The sequence below is a fragment of the Schistocerca serialis genome, chromosome 9 (assembly GCF_023864345.2).
Source record: "Schistocerca serialis cubense isolate TAMUIC-IGC-003099 chromosome 9, iqSchSeri2.2, whole genome shotgun sequence".
Taxonomy (NCBI): domain Eukaryota; kingdom Metazoa; phylum Arthropoda; class Insecta; order Orthoptera; family Acrididae; genus Schistocerca; species Schistocerca serialis.
In genome coordinates, this window is record NC_064646.1 from 166,429,788 (window position 1) to 166,447,819 (window position 18,032).

General features: G+C 36.8%; 1 long non-coding RNA gene across 1 annotated transcript; it reads right to left on the reverse strand.

Moving 5' to 3' along the window:
- Positions 1-9,631: 9,631 nt before the first annotated feature.
- Positions 9,632-14,484, reverse strand: LOC126419094 (uncharacterized). The gene is made up of 2 exons (XR_007575933.1): positions 14,309-14,484; positions 9,632-11,344 (listed from the first exon to the last, which is right to left on the reverse strand). It is a non-coding gene; the product is annotated as an uncharacterized LOC126419094 (long non-coding RNA).
- Between the last annotated feature and the right edge of the window lie 3,548 nt (positions 14,485-18,032).

Below are 18,032 nucleotides of genomic sequence, written 5' to 3' on the forward strand. Positions count from 1 at the left end.
GGTGTTTTTTTTCTTATATGTCAAAGGTATAAATGATAAGGTGAGTGGATGTAACAAGGAAGAACTTTACTTTTATATTTTTAGAGATGATGATACTTTAAACATAACACTTCACCTTGCGTGTACCCCAGTTGTAAATGAATAATTGAACTTGTGAAATGCACGGTAGTGTGCAATGCACTACACAATTCACCATGGCGTTAGTGGTAATAGAGCGATGCAGTGCATGCGCATTGGGGAGAAAGCTAGTCAACAGACTGGAAACAAGTGTGCACCAGACACAGCTGAAAGTGTTGTAGCACCCAAAACAAACAAACCCTATGAGCTACAGCCTGCACTAGCATTTTAAAGCCTATTGCATTAACAGGGACGTAGAAAATTAAGGAAGAGTCTATACTACAACTACGACTATCTACACAATACACACAAAGATAAGCTAAGGCATTATATACACAGAAAGGGATCCTAAACTATGAGATATTTACTAAAGTTACGCTACTACATACATTATATATTTACAAATTTAAGTATTGAAACCGCACACACTAATTTTAATTGAGAGACCAGAAAACCCTTGCTGCAGATAAACTAGCAAGTACAATATGAGTGGCAAACTGAATAAGAGGTCACATCATGCCTATAATATCCTTCAGATTTATGAGGTAAGTAGAAATGCACACATGACATTAAATGAGTTTGTGATAGCACGACTGCACACTGAAGTAAATGAATACGTGGTTGAATATATGAAAGAGGTATTAGTGACTATCGAGCTACTGTACACTTACCTGTGAAGATTTAGTTTTAAGTTAGTATTAAGTTATTTTCTTCCATGGAACGATGCACTGAACTGGAAAAAGGTAAATGCTTATCGAGTGTTAGGTGCCATATAAAAATAAGAAACAACCACACTACAAGTAAATATAGTTGGAATTTCGTGATATGTATGAATGTGATAGCATGAAAATAAGTGTAGAAGAAAACAATTCCAGTAAGTCACATATCATGATGCTGAACTAAGGTGGAGCACTGCCTAATAGTCAAAGGGTCGAAACCAAACTATTCCGAGCATCGACTTTCCATGAAAGCGTCAAACACCTGATTTACATTGAAATTTTTATGCATGTTTGTTAATCATATAAACACTGTTTTACGTTCATTGGACATAATATATAATATTGATGATACAACTCTGTATACCTCAGCATATGAAATGTTTATCCTTTCTACAATGAACATAACAAGTAAATACTGAGCTGCACTTTTAAACACTGAATAAGTATTCGATACGATTGGTATCATCAGATTTAAATTGTGTTTATAAACAACAAACTACACTATGTGATCAAAAGTATCCAGACACCTGGCTGAAAATGACTTACAAGTTTGTGGCGTCCTCCATCAGTAATGCTGGAATTCAGTATGGTCTTGGCCCACCCTTAGCCTTGATGACAGCTTCCACTCTTGCAGGTGTACATTCAATAAGGTGCTGGGAGATTTCTTGGGGATCAGCAGCCCATTCTTCACAGAGTGGTGCACTGAGCAGAGGTATCGATGTAGGTCAGTGAGGCCTGACACAAAATTGGCATTTCAAAACATCCCAAAGGTGTTCTATAGGCTCCAGGTCATGACTCCTAACCATTCCACCACAGGTTGTGCATAGTGAACAGGTGGTCGATCGTGTTGAAAGATGCAATCACCATCCCCGAATTGCTCTTCCAGAGTGGGAAGCAAGAAGGTGCTTAAAACATGAATCTAGGCCTGTCTTGATATAGTGCCATGCAAAACAAGGAGAGGTGCAAGCCCCCTCCATGAAAAACATGACCACACCCATAACACCACCACCCCCTCTGAATTTTAATGTTGGCAGTAAACACACTGGCAGATGATGTTCACTGAACATTCGCCACACCCTCATCCTGCCATCAGATCGCCACATTGTGTATCGTGATTCGTCACTCCACACAATGTCTTTCCACTGTTCAATTGTACAATGTTTACACTCCTTACACCGAGCGAGGCGTCACTTGGCATTTACCGGCGTGACGTGTGGCTTATGAACAGCTGCTTGACCATGAAATCCAAGTTTTCTCACCCCCCGCCTAACTGTCATAATATTTGCAATGGATCCTGTGTCTGCCTCTTACACATTACGACCCTCTTCAATTGTTGGCGCTCTGTCAGTCAACAGACGAGGTCAGCCTGTATGCTTTTGTGCTGTACATGTCCATTCAGTTTCCACTTCACTGTCACATCGGAAAAAGTTGACCAAGGGATGTTTAGGAGTGTGGAAATCTCGCATACAGATATATGACACAAGTGACACTCAATCACCTGACCACGTTCGAAGTCTGCGAGTTCCGCGGAGTGCCCTATTCTACTCTCTCATGATGTCTAATGACTACTGAAATTGCTGATATGGAGTACCTGGCTGTAAGTGGCAGCACAATGCACCTAATACGAAAAATGTGTGTTTTTGGAGGTGTCCGAATACTTTTGATAACATCTTGGAATCGCACTTAAAACCAGCAACGAGATTTAACTGAGCACATAAATGCCTTTCCGTGAAATTTCTTCAACCTTGTAGTGTGCAGATTCTTCCTGGAGAATTCATGCATAGTTATTTGAGCAATGGTTAGAAGTTATTGTAGCGACTATTGTTTACTTCTTTATCTCTTTGAAAATGATGAAAATGCTCTGACAAGAAGTCACTGTAAATTGAAAAGAAATGTATACCAATTGATGTCATGAATCTAAACCGAATCTATTATTCTATGAATGTTATGAAAAGAATGTAGAACCAAACGAGAGTAAAAAGTGTAGCACATAATTGCAATTGAACAATGCAATGAAATTATAATTTAACAAAATGTACTAAAACAAAATGACAATCAGACTATAATGTATAAAAGCAGTGATAATGGCATGTCAAGAAATGAATAGGCCAAGTTTATTTTTGTTATGTGTGTAGTTTGTGGAAAGGACACTACAGAAACTTTGTGTAATGCAACGGTATGATAGACGTTCAAAAACAAAGTGCAAAAACATATGGAACCTGCCTGCAAAGTCTTAAGTGTGTGAGTGAGATACGTGGGTGTGCACATGATAAGCTAAAGATGACAATGCTTCATGTAACGTGAATTTTCTGTGCTCAACAACGTACTAAAAACATGAATTTTCTGTGCTTGACAATGTTGTAAAAGCGGCAAGAAACTTAACTTGTTGACAGATATTGGATGTACGGCTGGTGTCCCCACTGAATAAGTGGCAATTATGAAAAAGAATGGTCCAAGCACTGATCTCTGTGGTACCTCCCAACCAATTTCATTAGATAATGCCTGTTTCTCACTGAAATGTATTTTTTTTTCTGTCTTAAGTGTGAGGCAATTATTTATAGTCCTGTAGTTTGCACTCCATAAAATTCAAGTTTCTCAATTAATATTTCAAAAAGGAATATAATCAAAGGCCTTACTTAGGTCACATAAAACACAAAAGCAGTGATTATCTGGTTTACAACATCAAGATCTGTTGAGGTGGTATTTTTTCTTTGTCTGTAACCAAACTGTTTGTTCAAAAGGAGATTATTTTCTTCAAGATAATCACTTAACTGATTATATATAAGAGTTTCAAATATTTTGGAAGTTACAGGAACTATTGAGGCTGGGCGATAATTTTGTGGGAGATTTTTGACTCCTCTTTTTTTAAAATGGTGGAACTTTTGGAATTTTTAATGATGCAGGGAAAATTATGAACTGAAGACATTTGTTAAAAATGAAGGCTAGAGGTTCACAGGTAAAACGAATAGTATTCTTGATAAAGTCAGTGATTATCCATACTTTTAGAGTTGGAGAATTGTTTTACTGCTTTTATTACATGTTACCAAGTAGTTCACCTGCAGATGTGTTGTTCAAGTTTATTCTGTTTCCAATTCCTTTCACTGAAGTCGCAAAGAACTCATTCAGTTGGCCTGGTTCAAATGATACTTCCTGTGTGTTGTTGGGGGAGTGTTCTTGTGTGATTATCTGCCATGCAGCTTTGCATTTGTTTGGTGCAGATTCTATAAGTCTTTCACAAGATAGTTTTTTTTCCAATAAGCAGCTTAGTTTTATAAAAACATTTATACTTCAGATACTTCCCATAATCTATATCAGCTTGTTTAGCACCAGCCTCACAGTTCTTTTTTACATGCATTTTGCAATGACATTTGTTCTCTAATGATTTCTAATTCTTTAATATACCAGTTCCTTAAGTTTGTTTTAGGCTTAAATTTAAACTTAGTTTTTCTTAGGGGTGAACAATTGCACCACACTTCAATATATTCGTAAAGAACCTGTCAAACACAGTTTCAACATTAGTTTGTCCAATCTGTGTTTTGTTCCAAAAGCTCTATTTTATATAAAGTAGTCTATCCGCAAACAAGTTCACAAATTCATTTTTCTTACCTCTCACCCAAGTCACCTATTTTTTTCCATGCGTTATATTACTAATGTGACCTGACAGTTTGCTGTAGTGTGTGAGGAGTAATAACGGTTCGTGGTCAGAGAAACATTCATTTACATGATTAACAGCAAAAATTTCACTAGAGAAGTTAGTGATAATATTATCTAAGCAGGCTTCTTTACAAGTAGCATTTTTATTTTTACAGAATAAATTTAAAGACCTTAAGATATTTAAAAAAGTTCTTGATACTTGCTTGTCACAGTATGACACTTCTATATTGAAGTCACTGCAGATAGCAATATTTTCTTTTTTTCTTACTATTTTTTTTTTCAAAAGAAGTTCAAAATTTTTAAAGAATACTTCTACCACTCCATCTGGAGATCTATAGAGACTTAGAACTATCATATTCTCATCTGTCAGCTTTATGCAGCTTAACTCACAATCTACTTCAGAACACAACTGGCTTACATCGACTTTTGTGAATTTCAGATTATCTTTGAGAAAAATTACAAGTCCACCATTTTTGTCTTTTTTCTAAACACAACGCTGTCCACAACATATCCATGAGGACCAAAAATTTCTGTTTTGTCAGTGTGTGGGAATTTGGCAGGCATGTGAAGAACATGATCTCCAGACTTGCCATTGAGGAAAATAGAATGTGCATAAGTGATAAAGGTAAAAGTTCAGCATATGAAACAAGTAACAATTTTCATACATTTTGCAAAACCAAGCATGTATCACTATTGACACAAGCCAGGTCACTGGATGTATGACTGCAAAGAACAGTAACTGCAAACCAATCTTCACCCAATGGAAAAGCTCGCATTGGAGAAGCCATGTTCAGTGCAACTAATTCAGATACAACTGTAGAAGCAAGGCATTATGGATTCAGGAGCAACTGATCACTTGTGCAATCAATATTCTTGGTTCACCTGTGCAGAATTTGCAGAGGTAAGACCTATTTGTATTGGTGATGGAAACTACAGTCCTCCTCTTGGATCTGGATACATTAATATTCCACCTACACTGGAAAGGAATGGCAGGAAAAGCACATCAGCAAGGTTTTTTATGTTCTGCAGTTAAGCTGTAATTTGTTTTCCTTGGGCGCAGTCCTCGACATAGGTATGAGACGAGTTTGACAATAGAATGTGTAAATTTCAGTGCGTGGACTGCATTACTGGTAAAATGTGAGGACTGCCATTTCCACCCAGTGATACAAAATCAAAACAAATAGGTGAGCTTGTACATGTAGATTTGTGCGGTAAAATATAAGAAGACTGAGTGGTGCAAAATATTTCTTGATGGTGAAAGATGACTATTGTCACTGGGGAATGGTGTGCTTCATCAAGAATAAATCAGACACTGCTAAATTTTTGAGAAATTTCTTTTAACTGAGCAAGAATCATCTGTGCATAGGCATAAAGATGTTAAAAACAGGTAATGGATTAGAGCTTTTTAATCAAGAGGTTAATCATTTGACTAGCCGGCATAGCATATTGTACCAGAAGATAGTGCCATATAGTACACAATACGATGGAGTCACTGAAAGGGAAAATAGAACTGTTACTGATTTAGTCAGGACTTGTATGCATGCAAGTGAACTGCAAACTAAAATGTGGGTAGAATATGTGAATTGTGCAGTATTCACACTCAACTGGACTGGAACAAATAAAGTAAGTGGAGTTGTGGCATTTCAGCTGTGGGTAGGGAAGAAAACAAGCTTAAACAGCTTTGCTGAAGAAATTTGTGTCCATGTTCCTAAAGAGAAGGGGCAAATTGGGTTGCAAAGGCTGAAAAGGCATATTTTGTTGCTTATGGCCGAAACACAAATGGTTATCGTGTGGTTTCCAGACCAGTGACATTTAAACTCCACAGAGATGTTACTTATACAGGAAAATTCCAAGGACAACTGCATCACACATGAAAGATCAACATCAAGAGCAGTGGACTTTTTCCTACCACAAGTAAGTTGAGGGTAGAGATTATTTTTAAGGTTACAGTCCAGTGACTATATTTGACACAATACATCTCACATTATCCATTGCAGCATCCAGAAACATGTGTCTTAAACAATTGATGTCTGAACTACTTTTCTTTATGGAATTTTAGCAGAAAACATTAATGCAAATCAGTCAAAAGTTTTTGAAGATGGGACTAACCATGTGTGTAAACTAAATAGAAGATTTTTACAGCTTGAAACGAGCTTTCAGGTGCTGAAGCTAATGTTTCACAGCAGTTTACTCAAGTTTGGATTTCTCCCAATGAATGCAGATTCACGTGTGTACGCCAGTTAGGACACAAATAATCCATTAATCTTGGTAGTATATGTGGATGATGGTCTGGTAGCTATTAAAGATCCTGCTACAATCATCATTTTGCTGAGTGAACTATGAAGAGAATTTGACATCACATCCAGAAAACTGGGTACCTACTTGGGCCTGTATGCACAACAATTAGTAGATGGTTCTACATTTCTGCATCAAGAGACCTGTGTCATGAAGATTATATGATGCTTCAGAATGGAGGATGCAGCCTGGTAACAAACAATAATTGCAGATCACCATCAGCAGATGTGTTCTAATACGCATAAAATGGGGGGGGGGGTGTGGACAGAAGGACATGTCCAATGTCCAATGTTCCATATAGACAAGTTCTGGGTATTCTGATGTGTTTATTGATAGGAACATAGCCAGAAATTACTTTTTCGGTCAACAGTGCCAGTCAGCACCTTGAAAAACCAATGAAAATACATTGGAATGCTCTAAAGAGGATCCTGAGATGTGTTAAAGGCACTACAGACTATTTTCCTTCAAAGCAGTAAAAGCACCTTCAAGACTACACTGTAGTAGACTATGCTGGTGATGTGGAAACTAGAGGATCCACATTGGTGTGTTGTTAAAGCTCAGTGAATCCACTATTAACATGGGGTTCAACAAAACAGAGCTGGTAACGCTTTCTACAACTGAGACTGATATATTAGATACTCAGTTCTGGAACGATACATTTATTTCCTTTGGTTCTCATGACTCTTTGCCATGTGCATTTTCTTTGTGACCAAATATCTTTCTCTGTGTTTCAAGCATCTGTTGTTTTCCAATGTGTTGTGTGTGTAAATGTGCAACAAATAAAATCCAAGTTGTCCCAACATTATGTATTTAAAGGGACTGAAGGATGAAGGAGAAATTTTGAAAATTTTTGAAGGTATCAGGAGGAACCAGAGTCATGATGATACTATGAAATTAATCAAAAGTTTCTTTTAGGTAAAAAAGGGAAAGAAAAGATAGAGAAATATTATAAGGTACACAAAGAGATTCTGTTTACAGACATAGACCAGATTTGCATGATTGGCCTGAACAATGTAACATCATTTTAATGGAAGTTTTGGACATTGTGGTACAATAAAGTGTATGCGAAAGATAGAAGAGAACATATACTTTGGCAACAATGGGAGAAGAGTAACAAAAGGAACTTGCAGTCTGCGATGACTGCCAAAGAGTAAAACTTAGCAATCAGACTCACAGAGCGTTAATACAAAACATTTTGCCAAATAAAATTCAGGCTCTTGCAGTTATAAATGTTTATAGGTTTTTACAAAAAACAAAAGTTGGATTTTGTTATATCTTTATAATGTCTGACAAAAGAAATTCCTAGATGTAGCAATATTTAAACTGAGGGAAAGGTAATCATTCACCTATAGTGGGCCAATATGTAGAGCACAGTAACACATAAGAGAAAAAAAAAAAAAAACATTCACACTAACTTTTGAGCACTAGCTCTTTTTCCGGCAATAGTACCACATATTCACACAAACAAGCACACAGACCCATAATAGCCACACTCCTATGGCCACTGAAATGGTTTGACATATTTTCAAAAGTTATAAAGCTTTTTCCCACTTAAGACAGCAACAAGCAAACAAATTATTTCTAAAACTACAAGTAATTGTTTCATTGGTGTTTTTATTAGAAATGCAACCCTTTTTGATAATGGGTCTCAGTTCACATCCAAATCCAGGAAAGATTGTGTTGATTGAGCAAAAATAAAATATGTTCTGTTTCTGTTCATCTGCTATCTAGAAAGCCAGCTGAAAAATATATGAGAGAACTATGAAGACTTTGCAGAACATATTGTAGTAAAAATTGTTAACTGTATAGAGTATGTTAATGATTTTGAAGATTTTATAAATAGTCTACACAGCTTACATCAACAGTGTTTTCACCACTTGAAATCATGTACAACAAAAGGCCTAACTTTTTTTTCTGAAAATATAGAACACCAATCTCCTAAACCACGTCTACAGTAGAATGAGAAGAAATTGTTAAGGAAACCACTAGAAAACAAGATCAATTAAGGAAAAAAGAGGCATGATACATTAGACTGAATATCATAATTCAAGATGGGAGATTTAGTCCTAGTTAAAACACAAGAAAAATTTAAATTTTATGGCTTCCGAAATAAACTTTTTTTTAAAAATTTATATAGGCCCCTCTGAAGTATTGGAGAACACTCATCCAAATGCATACAGCCTGCTCCACCCTAAATCTAGAAAACTATTGGGGTTATATATGTCACAGAATTAAAACTCTACAAACTTGACCCAATGAATTATATCTTTTGCCACCTGAAAATTTGTAAACTTAAGATTATGAGGAACTTTTCATACTTTGTAAAAAGCAAAAATAAATGCAACATTATTTAGCATAACATTATATATTATGTTTATTTATACATTTTGATACCTTTTGTGCCAACTGTTTAAAGTTAATCTGGCAAAGCAAAAATTAAAGAGTAAACTCTCTTTTGATCATTTGGCGTGCACTGTCTTGCTTACAGTAGAATAATAATGGATGTTCTGGAGCATTCCATACATGTTTGTTTATAATTAATACATGCTACAATATTTACAAAGTCTACCAATGTATCTGTTTTTCCTTGATTTTATGCTTAAAACTTTCAAAATGTGGTCAATTATTGTGTCAGGATTATATTGGTGTCATGAAAATTAATTTGATTTCTATATATTGATATTGCCTCATTCTGTTTCTGATGGAAGAAAATGAAATACTATTCGCAATATTAAAATGTTTTACACAGTTTGGAAAACACTGCATTCATTTTATTTTGTCACACAATGAGAAGTGAAAATGTTTGACACTGATTGGAATGGCAGAAAAAAAAAAAAAAAAAGGAATTGTAATTATGATATTTATTAGGTTCTCATAAAAACACAACTGTTTTACTTCTGAAAAAATAATAAATTAAAATAACAAAAACTAAGGAGCTTAAAAATCTTACAAAATAACCTGTTGCGGGTTCAGATAGGTACAAGAATCACTACGCTATTGCGATCACGCTATCTGGTGAACAGTGCCTACCCCAGCTTGGTGATTTCATTTTTCCTTTCCTAAATCACTCGATTCTTTGACTGTCCTATCCATAGATCATAAGAAACTAACATGATTATCTTCTACTATGAGTTTTTTTGAATGTAACTTTATTTGCAAATAACATGTGAAATGCTGACTTTAAAACCTGAAGTGCTTGATTGTCTTACCAGTAAGCTACTGATGTATTTTTTTCATCTCTCTGCTTGAAATATTCTTTCTTTTTTTATATCTTCTCCACTTTTCTTTGAAAATTTGCCTGTCAGCATCATAGTAAAATCACCATCAGTTGTGTGCGTTCCATTGTTGCGAGATGTCTCTCCAACAATAGCTCTATTGAATGCTGCTTGGTAATCCCCTTCTTGCTCACATATTTCTGGGTAAATGTAATGGACTAAAAAAAAAAAAAAAAAAATAAAATTACGTAACAATTCTTTCTAAACTTAAAACATGTATTTGCTTCATTAGATAAAATACAACTGAGGAAATACCCATGCATCCTCTTAGCATCTGCTCGATATAGCTAGTTTGATTTAATTTTGCCTGCTCTCGAGACTGTTCAATCTCGAGTCATAGAATAAATAACATGTCATCCATTTCTTTAATGTTAATGTGAAATTTCAAAAAATTCTTGCATGTTACAATCCTCTCTTCCTCATCTATTACAACAACATTGTCAACATGAAACCTTAATGATCATATTGTTAGAGAAGAATAAACAAGGATACTTTTCAAATGATTTCAAACCTAACTTTATCAGGAAAGAGCAGAAAAAGTCATTCCAATCCTTGTGTGCTTGGTGAAGCCTATACAAACTCTTATTCAACAAATACACTTTATTCCCCACACTAAACAGTTTTAGTTGTTCCATGAAAACAGTCCCACTTATGTAGAACATAAAACTGTTTGATTTTCCATCATCTTAGTACCACAATTGCTATTGGAATCCTCAACCTACTTTGTCTCATAACTGGGCTTCAGCTTTCCCAATAATCTACACCAAATATGTGGCTATAACACAGAGCTACTAACCTTACCTTCTACTTAGTGATATCACCTCTGTTTTGCTTTGTTGTAAATACCCACTTACTTCCTATAATGTGATCAACTTTTGATCTGTCGACAAACTGCCATGTATTATAATGTTTTAGGCTATTCACTTTTAACTCCATGGCTGTATACCATTTGTCCATGTGAACTGAGGCTAAGGCAACTTCTACTGGTGTTGGATCAGACAGGTTAACTTCAGTCGTGGTAGCTAAAAAACATTCAAAGAGACACAACCACCCGCTCTTAGTTTTGCCAGATGTCAAGACTGTGGCAACCCCCCTTCACTATTTGCACTGGAAATTCCACTTTCCAACACTGTAGCACATTCCTTACAGACATCACTGTCTTCACTATGGGTAACTATGCATCTTCTGTTTGGTAGTTATCTTCTTTTCTGGTTCCGGATTGGTCCCCATCTCTTTCAACAGCTGCTGACTCAACTGCATCATCTTCTCTGCATGGATGGTCTGCTGAAACGGTTAGGTTCAGCTACTTATGCTGTTAGTGTTACTGCAAATTTTGGTGATAAATATATCAGTAAATTAGCTTATTATGCCTATTTTCATGCACTGCTTTCATGTAGCATCATGTTTTGGGGCAATTCGTCAATAAGAGAGAAAGTATTCATTGCACAAAAGTGTGTAATCAGAATAATAGCTGGAGCCCACCCAAGATCACCTTGCAGACAATTATTTAAAGCAACTCAGGATATTCACAGTACCTTCGCAATACATATATTCACTTATGAAATTTGGCATTAATAGTCCATCACAATTCAGAAATAATAGCTAAGTGCATAGCTACAACACTAGAAGAAAGGATGATCTTCACTATTATGGATTAAGTCTGACTTTGGCACAGAAAGGGGTGAATTATGCTGCCACAAAAATCTTTAACCATTTGCCAAATAGTATTAAAAGTCTGACAGATAGCCAACCAACATTTAAAAGCAAATTAAAAGAATTGCTGAATGACAACTCCTTTTACTCAATAGATGAATTTTTAAATATGAAGTAGTAACAGCACAAAACAACAATCTATTATTTTGTGCAAAAAAAAAAAAAAAAAAAAAAAAAAAAATGTTAAAGTGACACATTCCACATCATTACAAACTGTTGTATTCATGGTCTATGGAACAAAGATTAAGGTATGTATGTATGTATGCACATAAACAAATAGTGGTTTCTATTCATCCCTCCTGGTTTCTTGGGATCAGCTCCTATAGCCCTATCCCCTTTTGTCTGTGGGAAAGTTTTTTATTTCTAGGCGCAATGGGGATAACCCTGGCAGAGACATCATGTACACTATGCACACATTCGAAAATAAACTTATGATTCATTCAGAAATCAACTTAGAATTTGTTCAAAAATGGTCAAAAATCAACTGGAAGGATTTCAAAATCATTAATAATCGATAGACCAACGTTCGCTGCTGCAGAGTATTTCTTTAAAATACCATCAAGAATGTTATCAAACGCCAGGCGAAAATTTTGATTTTAGTCCTCTAGTGGCATCTGATAATTCTTTCTGATCACTGGCTGTAAAAAAACTGTTTGGATCTTGTTATTTCCTAGCATTCGGTGGATACATGTTGATAAGATTTTCTGCTGCCTCTGTAAAATAGAAGTTTAAGGAGGATAGGACTTCAAACGGGCCGACTTGGAGCAGGCGAGGCACCACAGGACATTTTAATTTCCACTGTATACTTTTACAAATAAATTCATAAAACTTTAACAGCATGACCAGGAAGGATTCAGGATTCATACTCGCTCAAAAACGTAACAAAACACTTTTTTTTACATTTGAAATTTCATCATTTTTACACTTACTACTGGCTGCAATTGTTGCTATAGGTACACTTTTCTTCCTAAGTAAGAGAGATTCTTCGATGACTTTTGCACAGCATACAAACCATAGTTACAGGTGTATGAAACTCTAGAAGTTGTTTAATTTCTGGAAAAAAAAACCGAATGAATTGTTACATTTGAAACTGCATGTTTAGAAAAAAATTCAAGTGTTATAGTTAATTATCTCAGTTTTTTAATAGATTTGAAAATTCTAGAGCTTCCAACACCTGTAACTACTGTTTGTATGCTATGGAAAATTCATCGAAGAATCTCTCTTACTTAGGAAGAATGTGTACCTATAGCAACAAATGCAGCCAGTATTAAGTGAAAAAATGATGAAATTTCACATGTAAAAAAAGGTATTTTGTTATGTTTTTGAACTTCCACTGCGATGAGTGAGAGTCCTCAATCCTTCCTGGTCATGGTGAGAAAGGTATATGAATTTATTTGTTAAAGTATAGATAGTAGAAATTAAAATGTCGTGTGGTGACTCTCCTGAGCCAAGTCGGCCCGTTTGATGTCCTACCCATTTAAAGCATTTGCAAGTTTTTTTGGGTCTGATATTTGGGTTGTGTTTTTCAGTAAGACAATATTGTGGTGCTCTTCATATTGTTTTGCTGTTTCTTTTCTTACTATGTCCCATACTGCCTTCCTCTGGGCTGCATTTAACCATTTTTCTAAAAGCCATAGTTTTAAAACATGAAACGTGCAAATAAATGGACATTCATTATATTAATATCACGCTGTAGGCACACTTATCAGGCGATTGAATTAAGATACAAAATTTCACTGCTTCCTTTTTTATTTGTACAGTTTTCCTCATGTAAGCTGAATTATTTTTCTAAATGGGAGCGTTTTTCAAAACTGCTATGTAACACAACAATCTAGACTATATTTTCAAATAAATGAGGTAAGCAATCCTCCGTTTACCGTTTTAAAACGTCATTTACAATGATTATGCTAGCATAGGCCTATTCAAACTCTTGTGTGTTAAAGGGCTCCTTAGAAGTTGAGACTAAGGTATGATATACGTAACGGCGAATTGAAGAAATAAACAGTGCACACTAACGCCGCGTGTCTGGTTCCTGAAGTTCTGTCAATATCTGAATGGAGAATATTGTCAGTCAATATTTGACCTCACACGTTAACTATGTATTGACAATATTGAGAATCTTTTGAGGTCCATCAATACTGCTCATCAATGTTTCTAGGATTCACAATACGTCAATATGCGCCCTTAGACAGTCAATATATTGACAGTTTGACAATAATATTAAACGTGTGAGGGTCCCTTTAATACAGCTATGTTGCACTCAGACGTGGCACACACATGTAATATTTGTTTTTAACGCTGTTCATTTACAAATAAACATTAATTTTGTACCATTAAAAAATATTTTTAATAATTGCGATTAGAGAAAATATGAATAGGACCTATTTTGCAGGAAATGTAATCTAGTTTAATTTTGTACTGGCAACATTCTCGCTAGGAGCCGCGGTGTTCGAGTTATTAGAGAAAAAACATAAAAAGTGCCCTTTAAAGTCTCCTCCTCCACTCCAGTATGTTGTTCATGGTACTCCCTCTTACCACTGTACAAAGATTTGCGACGGCACGAATTTTGGCTCCCCCCAATCAACCTTTGCTGGCCTTCGCTGACAGTAAACTGTAGGCCTGCCCTGGGGTTCTTTAGCGTACTCAATGCAAAATTTACGCCGAATGATTGTGGCAGAGATCGTTTCATGAAATCAAAACAACACCTTACGACAAATTACCACACAGTGAAAGTAGTAATTTTAACTATACACTGCGCTGGCGTTCCTGGTGGCGAAATGAGGTACTGATGGGCTCACGTGAATCAAACTTTAGATTGTTTTGCTATAAAATGTCACATGTACTGATTCTGTAAGTTATCTCAATAAATTTCTGTATCATTCCGAAGCTGCAAAATTCTTTTTAACTCACCTTGTATAACTGTATAAAGTACTGTATATAGTTTCGACAGTTTGCACAAGCCAGCATACAGAGGGCAACTTGTCAGTTCTGCTTGCTGGTAACCTGAATGATGCTGAAAGCTAGAAACACTTAGTGAAAAGATTAAGAACACCGTAGTCACTTAGGAGCTTTCAGCGTACGCTCGATATCATCGTAGGTAAGAAAACAGTAAAGCCTCCGGCACAAGTCCACCACCGGACAATAGGCCTGACTGCAGTTTAGAATATGATGGAATACTTTTCAAAAAATGATTGGAAAAATACTAACGTAACAAGAAAGAAAACTTTTTTTACTTCAACTTGTGGAAAAAGACGTAAGCACTAACATATTTGGACTGATAAAAAATGAACAATCTCAAAATATATAAATGTGTGCGATAGATTTTTTATAGAGAAAAATAAAGGTATTCTGAGATAAGGGATAAAATACCGTGAGAAATTGTTTCGCCTTTGCAACAAAACTAGTGTCATTGATAGATTTGCGTTATGTTGTATCTTGTAGGAACTTCCGTGAAGAAGCTGATAAGAAAATAATAACACTGATTTGGTATTATCTCAGGGACATTAACTGTATCGTGGACGCGGTTTATTTACGAGTGGCTCCGGGCATAGAAGTGCGCGAGGACCTGCACGGAATAGGACCAAGAACATTCCCTGCCTCCCGATAAGATTACCTTTGCACCAATTACAGGCTCTTCGTCACTGCACACATCATCAAAAATACCGATACCCACTACAGATGATGTAGGTACTTTCAGGTCATTGTTTCCCTTGGAATCGTACCAAACATAGTGCATTTGTTCGTATAGTTTTGTGAAACGCAAGTTCAGATAAATCACAAGCCTATTGTCTTTAGTAACGATGTGCAACAAATGCAAAGTCCACAAAAACGTAGATCTACAGGGTGGTGCCGGTCGCGGTGGTCTCGCGGTTCTAGGCGCGCAGTCCGGAGCCGTGCGACTGCTACTGTCGCAGGTTCGAATCCTGCCTTGGGCATGGATGTGTGTGATGTCCTTAGGTTAGTTAGGACAGCAGTTGAGTCCCATAGTGCTCAGAGCCATTTGAACCATTTTTGAACAGGGTGGTCCATCTGAAGTTTCGGATGAGATTATCTCGAAAACTATACATCGGGTAAAAATAGTGGGTAAGACAAGTTCGTAACCTCAAAGGGGGGACATCAAATGATAGTATAAGTGGCCCCCAGACACCACCCCCTTGGGTGGGGTGGGGGGCAACTTTTAAATCTTAAATGGAAACCTCCATTTTTATTGCCGATTCGGATTCTCCATAAAAAAAGTAATCAAGTTTTGTCTGAAACATTGACAGATGGCGCTGAAATCGAGAAAAATTGAAATTGGGGAAGAACTCCGTTTCATTTAGAATGATCCGAGAAGGACGCATCAAATCGATACAAAATGCACACCTACTCTTTCATTACGCCAAATTAAGCTATTTTTTTACAAAATGTATCCTATCTGCCACAGTTTTTGATGGAGGGAGGCGGAATGGTATTAAAAATCTGGTTAGGGAACTCTTCACAGTTGCATTACTCACTTAACTGTGGCGCTACCGTGGCCAAACTGCGAATTATGGCTCAGTATAAAGATCGTTGCAATGTGATCAGACGTCACTTCACTTTCAGGTTGAACCGTAAACATGAACTGACGAAAGTAAATTCTTCTTTAGCGAAACATGGCTCACTATCCTCCTACAGAGATGTTAATTTTTGGCGAATGCCATAACAATCACGCTGCAGCTGCAGACGACATCCAAGCGAAAACATTACTTGAAATTGCACTCAGTGAGCTCGAAATGGATATATGCACCGTCCACCTCGTCATCGCGAATACAATGAAAATGACGCTCGTACCCTTACCATTCTAGCCTGTGTTAAACTGGATCCTGAAATGAGTAGTCGTGCGATTCAGAGACAAACTGGAATACCGAAATCAACTGTTATGAGGGTTTTGAAGACACATAAATATCATGAGTATTATAACACACTGACACAGGTATTAACGCCGAAAGATATGCAAATATGCGTGCATTTCTGCCAATGGGCCTTTGAGGTGATAGGAGGTGACATTGATTTTCTTAGATACATTATGTTCACCGATGAAGCCATATTCAAAAACAATGGCGAATTAAATCGTCATGCTTGTCATTATTGGTCCCCCGCAATCCATATTGGCACAGACCCGTTGGCAATCAACACAAATGGTCGTTAATGGTCTGGTGTGGAATTTTAAAGTTACTTGATAGGACCGTATTTTTTTGACCGAGATGTTACTGGGGAATCTTATTTACAGCTTCTCTGCGATGATTTGTTGGAGCTAATGGAAGATGTTGATTTAGAAACTAGGCAACGAATCTGGTTCCAACAGGACAGAGCAGCTCCCCATCAGGCTAAAAATGAGCAGAACGTTTTAAATTTTACGGTACCCTGATCGGTGGATAGGACGCGGCGAACCAATTAGTGGCCTCCACGTTCACCAGACCTACCATCTCCCGATTCTTGTAGGGTGTTTTGGAAGATATTGTTTATGAAATACAGCCACAACCCGAAACGATATGGAGCAATGCATTCGAAGAGCGTGTGCAGACATACCACGGGATGTGCTGCTCAAAACTGTGGACAACTTCCGCAGACGATTGACTTTGTGCATTGAAGCAAATGGGGATAATTTTGAACAATTTCTTTGTCGCCAATTTCATTAATTAAGCACCCCAAATTGTAAGAGGCAAGGGGACTCGCACTAATGAAGTACCCCATGGGAACATCATTGTACTACGTCCATGTCGTTGTTCCTGGGTAACGCTAAAAGTAGGATGTTGTAACTGGTAATTCGAACGTTTTTACAACACAACTTTTATATACGCGAGTCTACATGGAAATGACTGAATAACAAGTAAAAGTCACAATCACAAAGCCAGTAAGAATTTCCTACTAGAGGCAACAAAAGATAACTTCTAAGTATCTCACAATAGTCCGTTGTAACACACGTACACTTAATTCCAAGTCCTATTCCGATAGCGAAGACGTAGTCTTCCGTGGAGATGTCCTTGAGGTCGGTATTCGGCGTGAAACTGACCTCCGATGTTTTTTTTTTTTATTGTGATTTCATGCCCCTGCCCCAGACGGGCAGGGGAGGGCTGTCAGCAGCACAATCCGCCGCTCTTCAGCCGAGTGAATGACAACTAAAACAAGAATAAAATAATACATACATAAGGAGGTAAAAAAGGGGAACATAAAACAGTAAGGGGAGAAAATGGAGGTAAAAATACACTGACATGCAGAAGTTCATTGGGGACAGTTAAAA